The 23,557-nt window shown below is 47.9% G+C and overlaps 1 protein-coding gene across 2 annotated transcripts in view; it reads right to left on the bottom strand.

Moving 5' to 3' along the window:
* Nucleotides 1–23,557, bottom strand: part of NOS1 (nitric oxide synthase 1) — a 460,601-nt gene that overhangs the window by 396,615 nt on the left and 40,429 nt on the right. The window lies entirely within an intron of this gene.

Genomic DNA, 23,557 nt, shown 5'->3' with positions numbered 1-23,557 from the left:
GTGTCCCGCTGAAGCCGCTGCCGCTGCTGCTGTAAGGTCCCGGCAGCGCTGCAGCTGAGGTGTGTGTCAGAGCGCTGCTCTTCTCATTGGCCCAGCGGCAGCCGGCTCGGCCCCCCTCCCCTGCAATTCGGGAGAGACGTCATGTGATGACATCAGACGTCTCTCGCACACTGCCCTCTACCCTGCGCCTATTGCTGCACAGCGAGGAGCTGCCGAGCTGGTGTGGTTGAGGAAGGAGAAGAGATCCAGAGCCTCTGGAAGAGCCTGTGCTGCTGACTGTGACACTGTCTGCCGTAATATGTAAAAAGGTGACGCTGTCTGCCGTAATGTGTAAAAAGGGGACGCTGTCTGCCGTAATGTGTAAAAAGGGGACGCTGTCTGCCGTAATGTGTAAAAAGGGGATGCTGTCTGCCATAATGTGTAAAAAGGGAGACGCTGTCTGCCGTAATGTGTAAAAAGGGGACACTTTCTGCCGCAATGTGTAAAAAGGGGACACTGTCTGCCATAATGTGTAAAAAGGGGCGCTTTCTGCCACAATGTGTAAAAAGGGGGACGCTGTCTGCCGTAATGTGTAAAAAGGGGACGCTTTCTGCCGCAATGTGTAAAAAGGGGGACGCTGTCTGCCGTAATGTGTAAAAAGGGGACGCTGTCTGCCGTAATGTGTAAAAAGGGGACGCTTTCTGCCGTAATGTGTAAAAAGGGAGACGCTGTCTGCCGTAATGTGTAAAAAGGGGATGCTTTCTGCCGTAATGTGTAAAAAGGAAACGCTTTCTGCTGCAATGTGTAAAAAGGTGGACGCTGTCTGCCGTAATGTGTAAAAAAGAGATGCTGTCGGCCGTAATGTGTAAAAAGGGGATGCGGTCTGCCGTAATGTGTAAAAAGGGAGACGCTGTCTGCCGTAATGTGTAAAAAAGAGATGCTGTCGGCCGTAATGTGTAAAAAGGGGACGCTTTCTGCTGCAATGTGTAAAAATGGGACGCTGTCTGCCGTAATGTGTAAAAAAGGAGACGCTGTCTGCCGTAATGTGTAAAAAGGGACGCTTTCTGCGACAATGTGTAAAAAGGGGGACGCTGTTTGCCATAATGTGTAAAAAGGGGGACTGGCTGCCGTAATGTGTAAAAGGGGATCTACCTGGTGTAGTGGCACTACTGTGCGGCGTAATTTGAATAATGGAGACTACTGTGCATCGTAGTATAAATTGGTATTATTTTGTGTCCACACCCCTTCCCTATGAAGCCACGCCCCTAATTTTTTTGCACGCGCCTAAGGCACGCACTGCCCGTGTTTTCCATAAGGGGGGGGGCAATGCCGTTTCTTGCACACAGCGCTAAAATGCCTAGTTACGGCACTGCCTTTCATCCCCCTCTACCTCTGTGCCCATGTACAGCTGCGCAGCCACCAGCTCCCTCCCGCAGGCTCCCACCCGTAGCGGCGAACCGCCTATCGGCTTAGGCACGGAGCAGAGCACTTTGTGCATACTGCCATGCTCATGCCTGAACCAGCTGCCAGGGACCCGATCAAAGCATAGCTGCAGCATCTCCGGAGGAAGCAGTAACAGGCCGGGTAGACAGCCGGGGAAAGGGGGGGGCGCTGCCGGGAAGCTGCGGGAGCGTCCATGATGTACTGCTGGGTGGAAGAGTCGGGCCAGGAATCCGGGAGGTGATCGTGCTGCTGGCTGCCTGGGTGCAGCTCCTCATTAACATCATCGCCCTTATCTGAGGAGGGAGTTCTGGTAAGTATTACCATTCTTATGTACTCTAATTAACTAAAAAAATAAAAAATACAAGAGAAATATGCTGGACATTACCAGGGAGTCAGGGACCCATGCATCCTGACTTTACTTCGGGGTAGAGATATCAATTCTTGAAGATAAAGTGGAGAAGTTGCCCATAGCAACCAATCAGCTACTAAGTGCCATTTTATAGACCAGATAAATGATAGCTAAAAGTTGATTCATTGCTATGGGCTACTTCTCCACTTTATCTCTCTCTCAGGATTGATACATCTCCCCCTTTACATGGGCAGGTGGCAAGTACACTCCAACCTTTTCCTTTGAGAATTCCCTGGACAGATAACTTCTCTTGTTTCGCTTACAGAGAGAGATTTATCTGGTTAGGTATGTGTGATCGGCGGTGAGGAGACCGCCAGTCACAATACCGACGGCAGGATTCCGGCTGTTGAATGGCCAGTGGGTGGGTGAGCGCAAGGAAGCCCCTTGCGGTCTTGCTGTGCTCGCCACAGGTTCTATTCCCACTCTGTGGGTGTCGTGGACACCCATGAGTGGGAATAGCCCTCGGCCCCCTGCCAGCATTCTGGTGACCGGGATCCCTGCAGTAGCTGCACTCACTGCCACTACCCAGACCCTGGCTGCCGCTACTCCCCTTACATTTGCGACGGCATCGGAATTAGGAATTAGTGGTGGGGGCGAGAGCTGGCGGGGCAGCACTACAGTAGCGGGCAGAGGCGGCTGCGGACAGTAGCGAATCTACCACCACTATACAGCCAAAGCTGCCCGGCAGGTTGCAGGGGGCCCCAGACAGGGCTGTATCATACTTCCTCACCAGCAGTGAACTGCCAGCTGCTAGCAGGGCTCTGGGCGAAGCCTCCTCCGATCCGCTGCCATCCACCCTCCCTTCTCCTCCCTCTGCGCTTTGTTTTCACTGGCGGCTGGCCTTGGCCAGTTGAAATGCACCAGGTAGTGGGAGCAGGCAATTATTCCCCCGGATAGTTCCTCACACACCCAGCTGATTTTATTGGTACCCCTCCTCCTTACAGTCACCCCAGGTTCCTGTCTATGAGTCGGAGACACCCTGATCTGAAACAAACTAAAGGTGATGCGGCAGTGGCGAATGTAGAGGGAGAGGGGGTGTACGAGCTGCTGCAGCTCCTCGTCGGTTGTTTACTCTGAGGAGCTGACATTCTAATCGGAGAGGGGATTTGAGGTGGGCTATTCTACCTGAGCACTGTGTTTGGGTGTCTGAGGAGTGGCTGTGTACTGGCAGTGAGGAGTGTGTTAAGGGAATAGGTAAATGGAAATGAAACATGTGAAATGGAGAGATTGGGTGTGTGGCTCTGCCTGATTATGGTGGGTTTGATATATATGTGTGGTTCTGCTGCACAGGGGTAGATGAAAGGAGGTTGTACTGTTACTCTGGGAAGGGTCAGCAGTGATGACTTTTGGGGAAATGTAAAGGGGTGTCTCCATTATACAGATTGCAGGAGTTGTGAGATGGCCTGTGTTCCCTATACTGGGGAGCGGTAGATGATTTGGGATCATCATGCTGGAGGCAGGTGATCAGCTTTGCCACCACTCCCCCCTGGCTTAAGAAGCAAGGCAGGTGGGCATGCAGACGTCAGGGACTGCTGCATCCACAAATGTAACAGACTAATAGTTGCCCTCTGTATATATGTGTGACATATATGTGAGAGATAATATCGGGATTCTGGCGCTTGGTATGTCGACAGTCAGAATACCGACAGCGGCATCCCGACATGCAGGATCCCGACAACTGTTAGGTTGTTACCCTAGCCCTAATCCCCAACCCCTGTAACCCTCCCTGCCTGCAGCCTCACCACCATTGCATCGATGGATTTGATATTGGAAGCCTGGCAACCTTTCGATGCCAGGCTTCCGATGTCTATCCCAACATCACGGGAAATCTTTACAGGTCTGGATTATGTTTTTGCATTAGACTAATTTGTCACATGGTATTTTTATTTGTAGGTTTTCATGCCCTATTATATATTTCAACAAACCTCCGAAGTGTAGATACTGTAGATATAAAATAAGAAAATAAAAACATTTACAAACTACCAAAGAGAATATAATGGGCAGCCTGCCACCACTGCTGTTCTGCTGTCCTAGGTCTTCGTTTTTCAAAATAACAGGGAATATGAACTAGTCTTGGTAATTACATATGATCATCCAGAGCTAATCAGCACCCTGTGATGAAAATGGCATTGCACGAAAGCTTCTCTGTAGTAGAATACACATGTCTGCCAGTATTTGGTGAAAATGACTCCTAATGGTAGTAGAACATTTAGAGATCTGAGCATATAATTGCAAAGATATGGTAAAGCCACCAGGCCTCAGCAAGACTTCTCTGATACTAGCGGTCCCTAATGCTACATGGTAATAGCACCCACGTTTGGTCATATAATCATAGGCATGCGCAGGGGGGGTGCCTGGTGCGCACAGGCACCCCCTAATGTCCGGCACCCCCTCACAGATGCCTGCTGCTATCCCTACAGCATCATTCCTGTGTCACCACCCGCTGCGCCATCCGCCCGGTCTGGCCGCCAGCTGTCCGGACACCAGAGATGGGTTCATCATTTATTTGCATGGGTGCAGCGTCGCTGACAAAATCCTCATCCCGATTCCGCCTAACTGCGCGATGTGACATGATGATGTCACGCCGCGCTCCCGCCCGCCTCGCTCTCCACTCATTGTATTCCATTCCACACTGACGCCACATCCCGCAGTGTTCCTCTTAGGAGGAGAGGAGGAGGGCGACTGGGTGACAAATTCAAATTCAAATCAATGATGACAGTTTGAGTGACAGTAAGTTATAATAACTTTAAGTAAACTGCTGCAGCTGAGCTTGCTCATGCAGGGGAAAGAGAAGGGGGCAGCCAGGGGATATACAGTACAGTATATTATTAATAATAACAACGGATTATTATTACATAAATTACACCGTATATTATATGACACAGTATATAATATACTGTGTAATATAAGTAATAATAATACATTATTATTATTATTATTATTATTATTATCAATAATAATAAATATTTTAAATGATGAGTTGATAATCCATGATAATAAAGCATACAAATTTAACATACATGAAACAGATGTTATATATATTTTTTTCATACGCATTATCCAGGCAGGGCCGCCATCAGGGGGGTGCCCTGTGTACAGTTGTCCCGGGCCCAGCCACTCTGACAGAGTGGAGGGCCCGGGCTGCACACACAGCGGCTATTCCCAGCGGCGACCGCCGCCGGTGACACTGACCGCGGCGCGGCTTTTGCCCCTTCGTGTCCCGCCGCCGATCACAGCAAGCTGCAGCTTGCTGTTCGGCTAAATAAAGTTTATTTTATTCAAATGCGACGCAGCGTGACGTCATGACGTTACGCCACGTCGGGTGAAGAGGAGCCGCGGAGCTAGGGACAGGAGGCGGCCGGCAGCAGCAGATAGCGTGGGAGAGACAGGGAGAGCAGAGAGGACGGATTTGTAGGTAAGTATTTCTTTACACAGGTAAGTATGTATGTCTCTGTTGTCTGTGACTGTGTGTTTTATGAAAAGGGGTCCCGGAGCTTTGAGGACATGTGTACCTGGCACTGGGGAGTGGGACATATCTGGCACTGGGGGCATATCTGGCACTAGGGGCATATCTGGCACTGGGGACATATCTGGCACTGGGGGCATATCTGGCACTGGGGGCATATCTGTATCTGGCACTGGGGGCATATCTGGCACGGGGAGCATTTCTGTATTTGGCACTGTGGGGTATTTCTGTATCTGGCACTGTGGGCATATCTGGCACTGGGGGCATATATGTATCTGGCACTGGGGGCATATATGTATCTGGCACTGGGGGCATATATGTATCTGGCACTGGGGGCATATATGTATCTGGCACTGGGGGCATTTCTGCATCTGGCACTGGGTGCATATCTGGCAGGCACAGTGGGGGCATTTCTGTATCTGGCACTGGGGGCATATCTGCAGGCACAGTGGGGGCATTTCTGTATCTGGTACTGGGGGCATATCTGGCACTGGAATAGAAATATTATTTTTTCTTTTTTGGAATATATATTTATTTTACTTTTTTTCCGGGAAAGGGGGGGGGGGGGGGGGGCTTCCTATTTGGTCAGTCCCAGGCCCCACAATTTCTGGTGGCAGCCCTGTATCCAGGTACACATATTTACCCCTATCACTTGTATATGGTACTTGAATGTATTAATAAGCTCAGACAGGGACTGGGATTCTGTAAAGGAGGCCATCCCTGTGATGTGCTCAGTGAGCTTGTGGGGGGGCTGTAGTCTGAGCATGCGCGGTCAGTGTTTCCGCACTTGCACAGCCACCACTTCCAGGGACGGTTCTGAGGAGGAACCTTCAGATGGCTGAGATTGCAGTGAGTAGCCCATAGGCTACACTGGACCACCACCATTTTCAGATAGCGGTAGCCAATATTGGGAATGCTTTGCATTCCAGATATTGGTAAAATGGGCAGCATCGCATCCACCACAGAAACTGCCAAATGGAGGGAGATCTGCTGCGGTGCCTCCTTCATACATTTGAGATATACTTAATATTTGTGACTAACCTCCGAAAATATGTGTTTTTTTGGGAAATAGCTGTAAATATTGTTTGACAAATGGGCCCCTTAGTCCCCTTTTTCTTTATCAAGAGCCATTTATGGATGCACTATACCAGTAGTTGCCAAACTTTTTTGAATCTTGGCACCCTAGAGTATCGGAACTTTTTTCATGGCATCCCAAAAACAAAAGTTTCTTATTGAGAAGTTTTGAAAAAAATGCAGGTTTACAGATTTTGGGTTTAATAATTATCTAAGGAGCCAGCCCTGACTGTACAATCTATTTAATCAAATTCCCAATAGTATTTAGTTTGCATTGAGTGGCAATATGCAGTGCTAGACACGCCCAATAGGTGGTATTAGTCACGCCCAATAGGTGGTATTAGTCACGCCCAATAGTTCATGCTAGACACGCCCCTCCAATCGTGCACCCCCTAATAAAATGTGCTGCGCACGCCTATGCATATAATTGTTTATTGTTATACCACACGACAACAGCACAACACAATTTTTTATAAAATGAGATCCAACTTACCTATAGTCACCCCTAGATTCTCCAAATGGCACTATAAGAACCAAAATGCTCTCCAAATGCTGGTCCCATCTGTTGCTGTTCTGAGAGGCATATGTTATCATGTGACATAACATTAAGCAGTTACTTAACCCAGAGTGGGTTTTTATAGTGTCTTTATAGGATCATGTATGTAAAAACTATACAGTAAAAATAAACTAGTTACTATAACAAAATATTCTTCATATGTTATTTGTTCAGGTATCCATTTAATGTTAGGAACTATTAACATCTTGCCACCATTTATCTAAATTCATGCAATAGACTGACTGTCTTGAACTGATCTCCCATAATTGTCAGCAATAAATTTTGCTTAGTAGTATACTTAATGCTGAGTGATGGCTGCAGTCTGTGGATTGTAGCAGTATACTTATTGCTGAGTGATGGCTGCAGTCTGTGGATTGTAGCAGTATACTTATTGCTGAGTGATAGCTGCAGTCTGTGGATTGTAGCAGTATACTTATTGCTGAGTGATGGCTGCAGTCTGTGGGTTGTAGCAGTATACTTATTGCTGAGTGATGGCTGCAGTCTGTGGATTGTAGCAGTATACTTATTGCTGAGTGATGGCTGCAGTCTGTGGATTGTATCAGTATACTTATTGCTGAGTGATAGCTGCAGTCTGTGGATTGTAGCAGTATACTTATTGCTGAGTGATGGCTGCAGTCTGAGGATTGTAGCAGTATACTTATTGCTGAGTGATGGCTGCAGTCTGTGGATTGTAGCAGTATACTTATTGCTGAGTGATGGCTGCAGTCTGTGGATTGTAGCAGTATACTTATTGCTGAGTGATAGCTGCAGTCTGTGGATTGTAGCAGTATACTTATTGCTGAGTGATAGCTGCAGTCTGTGGATTGTAGTAGTATACTTATTGCTGAGTGATGGCTGCAGTCTGTGGGTTGTAGCAGTATACTTATTGCTGAGTGATGGCTGCAGTCTGCGGATTGTAGCAGTATACTTATTGCTGAGTGATGGCTGCAGTCTGTGGATTGTAGCAGTATACTTATTGCTGAGTGATGGCTGCAGTCTGCGGATTGTAGCAGTATACTTATTGCTGAGTGATGGCTGCAGTCTGTGGATTGTAGCAGTATACTTATTGCTGAGTGATGGCTGCAGTCTGTGGGTTGTAGCAGTATACTTATTGCTGAGTGATGGCTGCAGTCTGAGGATTGTAGCAGTATACTTATTGCTGAGTGATGGCTGCAGTCTGAGGATTGTAGCAGTATACTTATTGCTGAGTGATGGCTGCAGTCTGTGGATTGTAGCAGTATACTTATTGCTGAGTGATGGCTGCAGTCTGTGGATTGTAGCAGTATACTTATTGCTGAGTGATGGCTGCAGTCTGTGGGTTGTAGCAGTATACTTATTGCTGAGTGATGGCTGCAGTCTGTGGATTGTAGCAGTATACTTATTGCTGAGTGATAGCTGCAGTCTGTGGATTGTAGCAGTATACTTATTGCTGAGTGATAGCTGCAGTCTGTGGATTGTAGTAGTATACTTATTGCTGAGTGATGGCTGCAGTCTGTGGGTTGTAGCAGTATACTTATTGCTGAGTGATGGCTGCAGTCTGCGGATTGTAGCAGTATACTTATTGCTGAGTGATGGCTGCAGTCTGTGGATTGTAGCAGTATACTTATTGCTGAGTGATGGCTGCAGTCTGCGGATTGTAGCAGTATACTTACTGCTGAGTGATAGCTGCAGTCTGCGGATTGTAGCAGTATACTTATTGCTGAGTGATGGCTGCAGTCTGTGGATTGTAGCAGTATACTTATTGCTGAGTGATAGCTGCAGTCTGTGGATTGTAGTAGTATACTTATTGCTGAGTGATGGCTGCAGTCTGCGGATTGTAGCAGTATACTTATTGCTGAGTGATAGCTGCAGTCTGTGGATTGTAGCAGTATACTTATTGCTGAGTGATGGCTGCAGTCTGTGGATTGTAGCAGTATACTTATTGCTGAGTGATGGCTGCAGTCTGCGGATTGTAGCAGTATACTTACTGCTGAGTGATAGCTGCAGTCTGCGGATTGTAGCAGTATACTTATTGCTGAGTGATGGCTGCAGTCTGTGGGTTGTAGCAGTATACTTATTGCTGAGTGATGGCTGTTTAAATTTCTGAAAGGTCGAGTTTGGAAATGGAAATGGGCCCTGCTACCATCTATTTTCATGCCATGGTGAATTTGCATCGTATTAATTCAGAAAAGAAACTATGGCGGCAGCGATCGCAGTCTGAATTACTATGCACATTTGCAGCCAGTGAGATGCCTCTGCCTGACTGACAGGCAGAGACAGTAGCTGGGCGGGAGGGGGCGTGCCAACGGTGTCCCCCCGCATGTCAGAGTAAATGTTAGTACTGTAGATGTGCTAAATTTAGCACATCTACCATCAACTCTGAATTACCCCCAATGTTTTTGTTCCATTCTGTCCATGGGTAGAGACACTTCAAGCCATATGCCAGAATAACTCCGTTACTGGTGGTAACGCTCTTTCTCCTTAATCTGGAATGCTCCTTCTAGTGGCATATTTTTTGCTGCCATCAAGCTGCAACATTCTTAGGATTAGTCACTATTAAATTTCTCAGTCAAATGCAAGCGAAATAATGGCAAATAATAAACTGTTATAATAAATATGGTATGACTCACTGCAGTGTATGCTACTCTTATACATAACTTACAAAACATTTCCCAGTACACTAAGCATTGTAGGCTGTCTGCAATTTTTTTTTATATAACCATGCTCATAAATTGAGTCTAGAGGTATGGAAAGTGTTTCTGATTTATTTTGTGTGGCCCACAGGAATAACTGCAGCAGTAGCTGTAGCTGGTGTGAATCACAGTAACAGATGCCTTACTGATTTTTTTTTATTAATGCAGTTCTGGTGGGAGAAGTGCAGCTCGCAGTCTTATCGAAGCACTATGGGGTAATTTCAAGTTTATCGCAGCAGGAAATTTTTTTTGCAGTTGGGCAAAACCATGTGCACTGCAGGGGGGGCAGATATAACATGTGCAGAGAGAGATAGATTTGGGTGTGGTGAGTTCAATCTGCAATCTAAATTGCAGTGTAAAAATAAAGCATCCAGTATTTACCCTGCACAGAAACAAAATAACCAACCCAAATCTAACTCTCTCTCTGCACATGTTATATCTGCCTCCCCTGCAGTGCACATGGTTTTGCCCAACTGCTAAAAAATTTCCTGCTGCGATCAACTTGGAACTACCCCCCATATGCTATGATTATGGGGCTAAACTGCAATGCTAACATGCATCCAATTGTAGCACTTCTTCACCGCCATCATCAGTCATTCTAGTCATGATTGAAACCCTTACTGTACATGTTTTGCCTATTTTTTAGCTATCTCCTTGGTCCTGCGTGTGTCAGTTGCCTAGTGGGTTGGACATGAGGGCTGCTAGCAGGGGCAAATTAACAGAGGAGAGGGCCCGTTTGCAGACTCTATATGGGCCCCCTCCTCTCAATGGCACCGTAGACTCTGGCATTATGCCAGAGTCTACTGCACATGCGGCAGTCTCCGGAAACATGGCACCCGCCATGTTCCAGTGACTACAAACTACTGTGCATGGTATCCGGACTCCAGGTAGACAACAAAAAGGTCGACACACCTTAGGTCGACGCCAATTGGTCGACACACCTTAGGTCGACATGGACAAACGGTCGACAGGAACAAGGTCGACATGGAAAAAGGTCGACATGAGTTTTTCACGATTTTTTTCTTTTTTTGAACCTTTTCATACTTAACGATCCACGTGGACTACGATTGGAACGGTAATCTGTGCCGAGCGAAGCGGTAGCGGAGCGAAGGCACCATGCCCGAAGCATGGCGAGCCAAGCGAGCCATGCGAGGGGACGCGGTGCACTAATTGGGGTTCCCGGTCACTCTACGAAGAAAGCGACAACAAAAAAACATAAAAAACTCATGTCGACCCTTTGTCCATGTCGACCTAAGGTGTGTCGACCAATTGGCGTCGACCTAAGGTGTGTCGACCTTTTTGTTGTCGACCCTGAGCCCCAGACCCCTGTGCATGTGTATATTTTCCCATTGATTTTGTGTCATGGCTGCAGCGCTGACTTGGGACTCTGGAAAGATATGTTTTTAACACTGCACTTATTATAGAAACGCCAATTGCTGCTACCATGTGTCCAATAGGAAAGTCCATCATCTTCCTTGCAGGGACCCTGGTTAAGACCAGACAACACTGAGACTCATAGATAAGTCACTGTCAACTGCAAGCAGCAGTGTTGGTCTACACAATGTAGAGACTATTGTATGTGACTGATTTTGAGTTGTGAATAAATCAAGAAAGAGCAAGTATCTGTGTACCTGGACAACCCATGTTGCAATGCAAGGGGTGTAGATACATACATTTTTTGCATGTGAGGTAAAGACTGGCTTCTTTTGCGGGATGCGGTCAAAATGCCGCCGGCCAGAATCCTGGCGGTCGAAATACCGACGCCGGAATCCCGACCGCCACAATCCCGACATATTCTCCCTCCGTGGGTGTCCACGACACCCATAGAGGGAGAATATAATAGTGTGCCGAGCGTGGCGAGCGAAGCGAGCCCGCAAGGGGCTGCATTCCGCTCGCCACCCCTGTTGGGATTGTGTGGTCGGGATTCCGGCGTCGGGATTTCGACCGCCAGGATTCTGGCCGGCGGCATTTAGTACTGATCCCTCTTTTGCATGTAGTCCACAAATGCTGGAAAGCTTTAATTATACACTTTGGATATGCCTGTCTCAAGTCTAAGCGGCCTATTTACTAAAGGGGAGATGTCCTAAGCAGTGATAAAAGTGGAGAAGTGAGCCAGTGGCAACCAATCAGCATTGACGTAACAGTTAAAACCTGCATACTATAAAAGTCTACAGAGCAGCTGATTGGTTGCCATGGGCAACTTCTCCACTGGCTCACTTCTCTACTTTTATCACTGCTTAGTACATCTCCCCCTAAGTCTTGGAAGGAGATAAAGTACCAGACAATCACCTCCTAACTGTCATTTTTCAAACCCAGCCTGTAACATGACAGTTAGGAGCTGATTGGCTAGTACTTTATCTCCAGCGACTTTATCTCCATCCAAGGCTTAGTAAATAGACCCCTCAGTCTCACTCTGCACATTTTAAATCTGGGCCACCCGCAGAGCAACATGGTCTTACCAAGATGCACAGTTACTTGTTCTGTCTTGTTTTATTCTCAGTCTCTAATGTATCTCAGCTTGTAGCTATTGTATAGGCAGATGCAGATTATTCATAGGACTTATTATTAAGATCCCCAGTGGGCTGATGTGTCTGTGTGTGGGATCTGTTTTGTTGTGGCTTGTGGCCCTGACCCCCACATGACAGCTGGTGCTTATTACACTAACTCACTGCATTGTCCTCATTAATACTTTTATTCCATCTCTGTGTATTGTCTGGTGTACAGCATCTCTGCCATTGATCATCTCATATCAGTGTATAGCACCTGCATGCCTCACACCAGTATATATTGAGCACATGCATGTCTCACATGATGTCTCTCATCAGAGTATATACAGCACGCATATTCTCCAACATGACCCACTCCATTAGGTACAAAATGCTCTGTTCCTGGACTTCCTTGCCAGTAGCAGTTACAGAGACGCGGCTGCAGCACAGTCCAAAATTCAAATAGGGGAGCCACACCAGCTGCCACCCCAAACACTGCCAACCATCACCGGGACTCGATGGCAATAGTCAAAATCGCAAGGAAAGTTAGTGCAAATCGCAAGGTATTAGCCACCTTGCGATACCGATTCGATCCCGATGCGCACTCCCGCGGGGACGGTATCGCAAGGTTAGATTGACTGTGCAGGCAAGTCAATTTTGACTATCTAGTAGTAAAAGTATAATCAAAATTGGCACTTAGTCAAAATCACACATAGCCAATATTGCAAGCACACACAGGGGGACATGTACTAAACAGTGATAAAACTGGAGAAGTGAGCCAGTGGAGAAGTTGCCCATGGCAACCAATCAGCTGCTCTGTATATTTTTATAGAATGCAAATCATAAATGTTACATCAATGCTGATTGATTTTCAATATTTTGAATATTATAGTTAGTTACAGAATTTTCACTAGTTCTATGTAGGTATTAGTTACAGAATTCTCACTACTCCTCCTATGGGGATCTGGTCAGGATCCCGGCACTTGGGATCCTGGCAGTAGTAATATCGATGTCAGAATCCCAACACTGCTCAGAATGCCGACGCCGGCATCCCGACATGGATTGCAATATCAGCGTCGGGATCCTGAATGCCAAAATCCTGATCAATGTCTGCCAGGAGTCTGCCCTGCTAAGCCCTTGGAGTGTAGGGGCTCTGGTATGAAAGATAGATAGTGTCTAGTTAGACAGTCAATAGATAGACACCATATGTTAGACAGACATTAGGTCGACAGGTCAAAAGGTCGACAAGGTCAAAAGGACGACATAAAAAAGGTCGACAGGGTCAAAAGGTCGACACGAAAGAGGTCGACATGAAAAAGGTAGACACCATGTTTTTTGCATTTTTGTGGTTTGTGTGGATAGTTTTGTCATCTGGGACCCCCAATTGTAGAAAGGCATACCCTCACGGGGCTCGCTGCGCTCGCCACAAGGTTTATAACCAACTCTATGCTGACATGGATAGAGAAGGTATGAAATAGTCCAAAAATATGTTACATTAAAAAAACATTTGTCTATCTTTTTCATGTCGACCATTTTCATGTCGACCCTTTGACCCTGTCGACCTTTTGACCTGTCGATCTTTTGTACTGTCTACCTTTTTCATGTCGACCTTTTGACCCTGTCGACCTTTTGACCATGTCGACCTAATGTCTGTCTAACATATGGTGTCTATCTATTGACTGTCTAACTAGACACTGTCTATCTACCAAACGGATACCGTAGGTTTAGGCTGGTGGTGGAGGATTAGGATTAGGCTGTGGGGGGGGAGGTTAGGGTTAGGCTGTGTAGGGCGGTTTAGGGTTAGGCACCCCAGGGAAGGGTTAGTTATAGGCTGCTGGGGAGGCAGGGGTAGGTTTAGGTTGAGGGGTGGGGGGCTTAGGGTTAGGCACCACCGGGGAGGGTTTGAGAGAGGCTGCGGGGAAGGGGGAAGGGTTAGGGTCAGGCTGCAGGAAAGTAGTGTCAGGGAGGTTAGGGGTAGTTTACTTACCAAATAGGTGCCGGGATCCAGAGAGTCAGGATGCTGCTGTCAGTATTTACAACGGGATCCCGATACCATCCCCTTCTAGGTACTGTAGGTCAGACTTGCCTACTCTCCCGGAATGGCCGGGAGGCTCCCGAAAATCGGGTGACCCTCCCGGCCCCCCGGAAGAGCAGGCAAGTCTCCCGATTACAGGGGTCCCCCCAAGCCCGGCCGCCCACTTAGCGAGTAAAGTGGGCGGTCCGGGCAGGCGATGACGCGATTCTTGTTGAATCGCGTCATTGTAGCCACACCCCCTGCTGTATAATGCCATAATAGCGGCATTACAAAGCGGGGGCGGGGCTTACACGACACGATCCCCCACAGTCACGCCCCCGGTCCGCCTCCGTCACGCCCCCGGTCCGCCTCCGGCCCGGCCCCCTCTGCACACACATTGCAGCCCGCCCCCCTGCCGAACCGACCTGGCTGCTCTCTCCCGGAGAGAGCAGCAAAAAAGTCGGTAAGTATGCTGTAGGTATTAGTTACAGAATTCTCACTAGTCCTATGTAGGTATTAGTTACAGACTTCTTACTAGTTCTTCTATGTAGGTATTAGATATGAGATGCTTACTTTTTTGTTTACATATTGTATCAGATTACATATGACTACAAATGTAATACCCGTTTCTTCATGTATGTATAGACCAAAACAAAGTTGTTAAAAAAAACAAACATAAGAATAAGGGGTATATTCAATTGCAGTCGAATTCCGGCTGGAATTCGACCGTTTTTGGATTCGACACAATTCGACAGGCGAAACCCTCCCGCCGGGACCCGAATTCGACATATTCAATAAATAACGGATTCGACAGTGCCGCTGTCGAAAAACGGACCAATTGACGAATAGTGGGCGGCCTGGATTTGACTTCATGGACGGCACAAAAGTGTTCAATAAATCCTGGAAAAAAATGCGTGGGGTCCCCACTCCTAAGCATAACCAGCCTCAGGCTCTTTGAGCCGGTGCTGGTTGTAAAAATACGGGGGGGGGAAATGACAGGGGTTCCCCCATATTTGAACAACCATCACCGGGCTCTGCGCCTGGTCCTGGTGCAAAAAATACGGGGGACAAAAGACGTAGGGGTCCCCGTATTTTTAACACCAGCACCGGGCTCCACTAGTCAGAGAGATAATGCCACAGCCGGGGGACACTTTTATACCGGTCCCTGCGGCCATGGCATTAAATCCCCAACTAGTCACCCCTGGCACCCCTAGTTTCCCCCCCCCCCCCCCTCCAGCCACCCAAGGACCAGGGGTGAAGCCTGAGGCTGTCCCCCCATCCAAAGGCGACGGATGGGGGGCTGATAGCCTTTTGTGTAAAAAAAAGAATATTGTTTTTTGTAGCAGAACTACAAGTCCCAGTAAGCCTCCCCCGCAAGCTGGTACTTGGAGAACCACAAGTACCAGCATGCAGTGGAAAAACGGGCCCGCTGGTACCTGTAGTTCTACTACAAAAAAATACCCAAATAAAAACAATACACACACACCGTGACAGTATAACTTTATTACATACATGCACACCAACATACATACATAATTACTTACTAGTGATGAGCGGGTTCGGTTCCTCGTAAACTGAACCCCCCCCGAACTTCACTCATTTTACACGGGTCCGAGGCATACTCGGATTCTCCCGTATGGCTCGGTTAACCCGAGCGCGCCCGAACGTCATCATCCCGCTGTCGGATTCTCGCAAGATTCGGATTCTATATAAGCAGCCGCGCGTCGCCGCCATTTTCACTCGTGCATTGGAAATGTTAGGGAGAGGACGTGGCTGGCGTCCTCTCCGTTTATTCATTGTTGATGCAAATATTTGTGCTTGCTTATATCTTAATTGTGGGGACTGGGGAGCAGCTGTATTATTAATATAGGAGGAGTACAGTGCAGAATTTTGCTGATCAGTGACCACCAGTTTTATCCGTTCTCTGCCTGAAAAAAACGCTCCTTATCTGTGCTCAGTGTGCTGCATATATCTGTGCTCACACTGCTTAATTGTGGGGACTGAGGAGCAGCTGTATTATATAGGAGGAGTACAGTGCAGAGTTTTGCTGACAGTGACCACCAGTATACGTTGTCTGCCTGAAAAACACTCCATATCTGTGCTCAGTGTGCTGCATATGTAGCAAGGGCCAGTGTACTCGTGTGGTCACTGGCCCTGCTACTAGCCTGCACCTCCCTCCTTACCTGGGATGGCTCAGCGCCATCCCATGGGGCCGGAGGTCGCACTCGCTCCGGGCAGCACTGGGGGCCGGGCCTGGTCCGGTCTTCCCCTGCCCGGCCGGTTGCAGAGTTCGGCAGCGGGCGTGGGGGCGGCGGTGAATATCCACCGCCGATTCACGCGGGTGATGGCGGCGGGCCTGCATCCTCCGGGACTCAGGCCCCGCCAATCACAGCGCCGCTTTTTGAATTTGGCGCCAGCCGCGAGCCAATCACGGCTCGTGAACTGGCAGCCAATCGGGAGTGGCGGCGGCGAGCCAATCCCGGCTCGCCGCGTCATAGCCCCGCCCCCAGCACTGGTTTGTTTTAGCCAGCGCCGGGCGCGGGAAGTCAGTTCGGCGACGGAGAAGGAGCGGAGAAGAGCTCCTGAAGATAGAAGAACGAAGACGGCGCCGGAAGTCCCGGAGGGCGGCGGTAGTTGCAAAAGAGCTGAGACACGCCGCCGCCCGCCGGGTGAAGTACAAGGAGCCGACCCCCGTTGGTGAAGACCTCGGAAGCCCTGGGACAGTGGTGTGCAACGCGAAAGAGCTTGCACAGGCCACCGCTGCCCAGGTGAAGTCTCCAGGAAGCCCGGAGGTGGTGGGAGCCATCCCAGCTCCGGCGAAGACAACGCGGTGGGCGTGGCCGGACCAGGCTTGGTCCAGCCGTGGCCCTTTGGACGGGTAAGTACAGGCGGTGTCGCCCCCCCCCTCCTTCCCCTAGACCACCAGGGATTCGGGCACCAGGCCCGGGGGGCATGCAGGCACTAGGCCTGAGGCGCATTAGGCGGGCACTAGGCCCGGGGGACCGAAGGGGGCATTAGGCCCACTAGCCGGAGGCACCTTAGGTGGGCACTAGGCCCGTGGGGCAAAAACAGGCACCAGGCCTGAGCAGCAAAGGGCATTAGGCCCCCATTATCCCCCCACAGTTAGGCAGACATTGGCAGGGGGCATCCAGGGCCAGGAGGCCCAACGCAATGGTGTGTACATAAGTCGGCACTAGGCCGCAGGTTGCTGAAGTCGGCGTTAGGCCGCAGGTTGCTGAAGTCGGCGATAGGCCGCAGGTTGCTGAAGTCGGCGATAGGCCGCAGGTTGCTGAAGTCGGCGATAGGCCGCAGGTTACTGAAGTCGGCGTTACGCTGCAGGTTGCTGATGTCGGCGATAGGCCGCAGGTTGCTGAAGTCGGCGTTAGGCCGCAGGTTGCTGAAGTCGGCGTTAGGCCGCAGGTTGCTGAAGTCGGCGTTAGGCCGCAGGTTGCCGAAGTCGGCGCTACGCCGCAGGTTCGCATAAGTTGGCGCTACGCCGCGTGTGTGATGAGTTCTCAGTTTTCCCCACAGCCAGGCCCCCATGAAAGGTAGGCTGTCGGAAGTACGCGTTGGTGAGTACCACAAGATTGAAACAGTATTACGGTGTTGTGCTATAACCTTTGTATAAGTGTCTCTCCGTCATAAAGCGTAAGCAGCGCCACGTCACGTGGGCTGTGTTGTGTGTTCTCTTACAGGAGCAAAGTAGAAGAAGGGCCAGTCGTCTGGCGGAAGCCGATTATATAGCTGGTGAGCATAAAGGTGTTTTGTGTGTGTTCGTGGTGTATGTTGCCCCTCCCCCACCTCCCCTTTGGGCGTTTTCGTTCAGGGTCGCCCCTGGTGCTTCGCACCACTACGGGGGCACCCAGTCTGAGGCCACAAGTGCCAATGATGACCCTTCACTGAGCCCAGTGTAGGCCACCCCTGCGTAGTGTGTCCCCCATTCGTTTCAGGTCACCCCAGGAAGTTCTGTGTCTGGAGGTGTGCCAGTACCGTCTGAGCTACTTCGACGGACTGAAGGTAGAGGACGGGAGGCGTGAGGTACGTAGGCTGGTAAGTGAGCGATCCGAACTTTGTTCCCCAGGGCCCCACCCCCGTGCCTCTTACACATATATCTGTGCTTACACTGCTTTATTGTGGGGACTGGGGACCAGCAGTATTATATAGGAAGAGTACAGTGCAGAGTTTTGCTGACCAGTGACCACCGGTATACGTTGTCTGCCTGAAAAACACTCCATATCTGTGCTGCATTGAAGTATATAGTAGGAGTACAGTGCATAATTTTGCTGACCACCAGTATATAATATATAGGAGTACGGTACAGAAGGCCACTGCTGTACCTACCTCTGTGTCGTCAAGTATACTATCCATCCATACCTGTGGTGCATTTCAGTTTTGCACAGTTTGCTGACCAACAGTATATAATATATAGCATTACGGTACAGTAGGCCACTGCTGTACCTACCTCTGTGTCGTCAAGTATACTATCCATCCATACCTGTGGTGCATTTCAGTTTTGCACAGTTTGCTGACCACCAGTATATAATATATAGCATTATGGTACAGTAGGCCACTGCTGTACCTACCTCTGTGTCGTCAAGTATACTATCCATCCATACCTGTGGTGCATTTCAGTTTTGCACAGTTTGCTGACCACCAGTATATAATATATAGCATTACGGTACAGTAGGCCACTGCTGTACCTACCTCAGTGTCGTCAAGAATACTATCCATCCATACCTGTGGTGCATTTCAGTTTTGCACAGTTTGCTGACCACCAGTATATAATATATATAGCATTATGGTACAGTAGGCCACTGCTGTACCTACCTCAGTGTCGTCAAGTATACTATCCATCCATACCTGTGGTGCATTTCAGTTTTGCACAGTTTGCTGACCACCAGTATATAATATATAGCATTACGGTACAGTAGGCCACTGCTGTACCTACCTCAGTGTCGTCAAGAATACTATCCATCCATACCTGTGGTGCATTTCAGTTTTGCACAGTTTGCTGACCACCAGTATATAATATATATAGCATTATGGTACAGTAGGCCACTGCTGTACCTACCTCAGTGTCGTCAAGTATACTATCCATCCATACCTGTGGTGCATTTCAGTTTTGCACAGTTTGCTGACCACCAGTATATAATATATAGCATTATGGTACAGTAGGCCACTGCTGTACCTACCTCTGTGTCGTCAAGTATACTATCCATCCATACCTGTGGTGCTTTTCAGTTTTGCACAGTTTGCTGACCAACAGTATATAATATATAGCATTACGGTACAGTAGGCCACTGCTGTACCTACCTCTGTGCCGTCAAGTATACTATCCATCCATACCTGTGGTGCATTTCAGTTTTGCACAGTTTGCTGACCACCAGTATATAATATATAGCATTACGGTACAGTAGGCCACTGCTGTACCTACCTCTGTGTCGTCAAGTATACTATCCATCCATACCTGTGGTGCATTTCAGTTTTGCACAGTTTGTTACCACCAGTATATAATATATAGCATTACGGTACAGTAGGCCACTGATGTACCTACCTCTGTGTCGTCAAGTATACTATCCATCCATACCTGTGGTGCATTTCAGTTTTGCACAGTTTGCTGACCACCAGTATATAATATATATAGCATTACGGTACAGTAGGCCACTGCTGTACCTACCTCTGTGTCGTCAAGTATACTATCCATCCATACCTGTGGTGCATTTCAGTTTTGCACAGTTTGCTGACCACCAGTATATAATATATAGGAGTACGGTACAGAAGGCCACTGCTGTACCTACCTCTGTGTCGTCAAGTATACTATCCATCCATACCTGTGGTGCATTTCAGTTTTGCACAGTTTGCTGACCAACAGTATAAAATATATAGCATTACGGTACAGTAGGCCACTGCTGTACCTACCTCTGTGTCGTCAAGTATACTATCCATCCATACCTGTGGTGCATTTCAGTTTTGCACAGTTTGCTGACCACCAGTATATAATATATAGCATTACGGTACAGTAGGCCACTGCTGTACCTACCTCTGTGTCGTCAAGTATACTATCCATCCATACCTGTGGTGCATTTCAGTTTTGCACAGTTTGCTGACCACCAGTATATAATATATAGCATTACGGTACAGTAGGCCACTGCTGTACCTACCTCTGTGTCGCCAAGAATACTATCCATCCATACCTGTGGTGCATTTCAGTTTTGCACAGTTTGCTGACCACCAGTATATAATATATAGCATTACGGTACAGTAGGCCACTGCTGTACCTACCTCTGTGTCGTCAAGTATACTATCCATCCATACCTGTGGTGCATTTCAGTTTTGCACAGTTTGCTGACCACCAGTATATAATATATATAGCATTACGGTACAGTAGGCCACTGCTGTACCTACCTCTGTGTCATCAAGTATACTATCCATCCATACCTGTGGTGCATTTCAGTTTTGCACAGTTTGCTGACCAACAGTATATAATTTATAGCATTACGGTACAGTAGGCCACAGCTGTACCTACCTCTGTGTCGTCAAGTATACTATCCATCCATACCTGTGGTGCATTTCAGTTTTGCACAGTTTGCTGACCACCAGTATATAATATATAGCATTACGGTACAGTAGGCCACTGCTGTACCTACCTCTGTGTCGTCAAGTATACTATCCATCCATACCTGTGGTGCATTTCAGTTTTGCACAGTTTGCTGACCACCAGTATATAATATATAGCATTACGGTACAGTAGGCCACTGCTGTACCTACCTCTGTGTCGTCAATTATACTATCCATCCATACCTGTGGTGCATTTCAGTTTTGCACAGTTTGCTGACCACCAGTATATAATATATATAGCATTACGGTACAGTAGGCCACTGCTGTACCTACCTCTGTGTCGTCAAGTATACTATCCATCCATACCTGTGGTGCATTTCAGTTTTGCACAGTTTGCTGACCAACAGTATATAATATATAGCATTATGGTACAGTAGGCCACAGCTGTACCTACCTCTGTGTCGTCAAGTATACTATCCATCCATACCTGTGGTGCATTTCAGTTTTGCACAGTTTGCTGACCACCAGTATATAATATATAGCATTACGGTACAGTAGGCCACTGCTGTACCTACCTCTGTGTCGTCAAGTATACTATTCATCCATACCTGTGGTGCATTTCAGTTTTGCACAGTTTGCTGACCACCAGTATATAATATATAGCATTACGGTACAGTAGGCCACTGCTGTACCTACCTCTGTGTCGTCAAGTATACTATCCATCCATACCTGTGGTGCATTTCAGTTTTGCACAGTTTGCTGACCACCAGTATATAATATATAGCATTACGGTACAGTAGGCCACTGCTGTACCTACCTCTGTGTCGTCAATTATACTATCCATCCATACCTGTGGTGCATTTCAGTTTTGCACAGTTTGCTGACCACCAGTATATAATATATATAGCATTACGGTACAGTAGGCCACTGCTGTACCTACCTCTGTGTACTCAAGTATACTATCCATCCATACCTGTGGTACATTTCAGTTTTGCACAGTTTGCTGACCACCAATATATAATATATAGCATTATGGTACAGTAGGCCACTGCTGTACCTACCTCTGTGTCGTCAAGTATACTATCCATCCATACCTGTGGTGCATTTCAGTTTTGCACAGTTTGCTGACCACCAGTATATAATATATAGCATTACGGTACAGTAGGCCACTGCTGTACCTACCTCTGTGTCGTCAAGTATACTATCCATCCATACCTGTGGTGCATTTCAGTTTTGCACAGTTTGCTGACCACCAATATATAATATATATAGCATTACGGTACAGTAGGCCACTGCTGTACCTACCTCTGTGTCGTCAAGTTTACTATCCATCCATACCTGTGGTGCATTTCAGTTGTGCGCAGTATATATAGTAGTAGGCCATTGCTATTGATACTGGCATATAATTCCACACATTAAAAAATGGAGAACAAAAATGTGGAGGTTAAAATAGGGAAAGATCAAGATCCACTTCCACCTCGTGCTGAAGCTGCTGCCACTAGTCATGGCCGAGACGATGAAATGCCATCAACATCGTCTGCCAAGGCCGATGCCCAATGTCATAGTAGAGAGCATGTAAAATCCAAAAAACAAAAGTTCAGTAAAATGACCCAAAAATAAAAATTGAAAGCGTCTGATGAGAAGCGTAAACTTGCCAATATGCCATTTACGACACGGAGTGGCAAGGAACGGCTGAGGCCTGGCCTATGTTCATGGCTAGTGGTTCAGATTCACATGAGGATGGAAGCACTCATCCTCTCGCTAGAAAAATGAAAAGACTTAAGCTGGAAAAAGCACAGCAAAGAACTGTGCGTTCTTCTAAATGACAAATCCCCAAGGAGAGTCCAATTGTGTCGGTTGCGATGCCTGACCTTCCCAAAACTGGACGGGAAGAGCTTGCGCCTTCCACCATTTGCACGCCCCCTGCAAGCGCTGGAAGGAGCACCCGCAGTCCAGTTCCTGATAGTCAAATTGAAGATGTCACTGTTGAAGTACACCAGAATGAGGATATGGGTGTTGCTGGCGCTGGGGAGGAAATTGACAAGGAGGATTCTGATGGTGAGGTGGTTTGTTTAAGTCAGGCACCCGGGGAGACACCTGTTGTCCGTGGGACGAATATGGCCATTGACATGCCTGGTCAAAATACAAAAAAAATCAGCTCTTCGGTGTGGAATTATTTAAACACAAATGCGGACAACAGGTGTCAAGACGTGTGTTGCCTTTGTCAAGCTGTAATAAGTAGGGGTAAGGACGTTAACCACCTCGGAACATCCTCCCTTATACGTCACCTGCAGCGCATTCATCATAAGTCAGTGACAAGTTCAAAAACTTTGGATGACAGCGGAAGCAGTCCACTGACCACTAAATCCCTTCCTCTTGTTGTAAGCAAGCTCCTGCAAACCACACCACCAACTCCCTCAGTGTAAATTTCCACCTTACACAGGAAAGCCAATAGTTCTGCAGGCCATGTCACTGGAAAGTCTGACAAGTCCTCTCCTGCCTGGGATTCCTCCGATGCATCCTTGAGTGTAATGCCTACTGCTGCTGGGAGTCTAACAGCCTAATGCTGTTGTTGCTGCTGGGAGTCGATCGTCATCACAGAGGGGAAGTCGGAAGACCACTTGTACTACTTCCAGTAAGCAATTGACTGTCCAATAGTCCTTTGCGAGGAAGATGAAATATCACAGCAGTCATCCTGCTGCAAAGCGGATAACTCAGGCCTTGGCAGCCTGGGCGGTGAGAAACGTGGTTCCGGTATCCACCGTTAATTCATAGGCAACTAGAGACTTGATTGAGGTACTGTGTCCCCGGTACCAAATACCATCTAGGTTCCATTTCTCTAGGCAGGTGATACCAAAAATGTACACAAACCTCAGAAAAAGAGTCACCAGTGTCCTAAA

Source organism: Pseudophryne corroboree, chromosome 1 (genome assembly GCF_028390025.1).
Source record: "Pseudophryne corroboree isolate aPseCor3 chromosome 1, aPseCor3.hap2, whole genome shotgun sequence".
NCBI lineage: Eukaryota > Metazoa > Chordata > Amphibia > Anura > Myobatrachidae > Pseudophryne > Pseudophryne corroboree.
The sequence above is the reverse complement of the archived record's forward strand: the minus strand, read 5'-3'. Positions and strand labels throughout refer to the sequence as shown.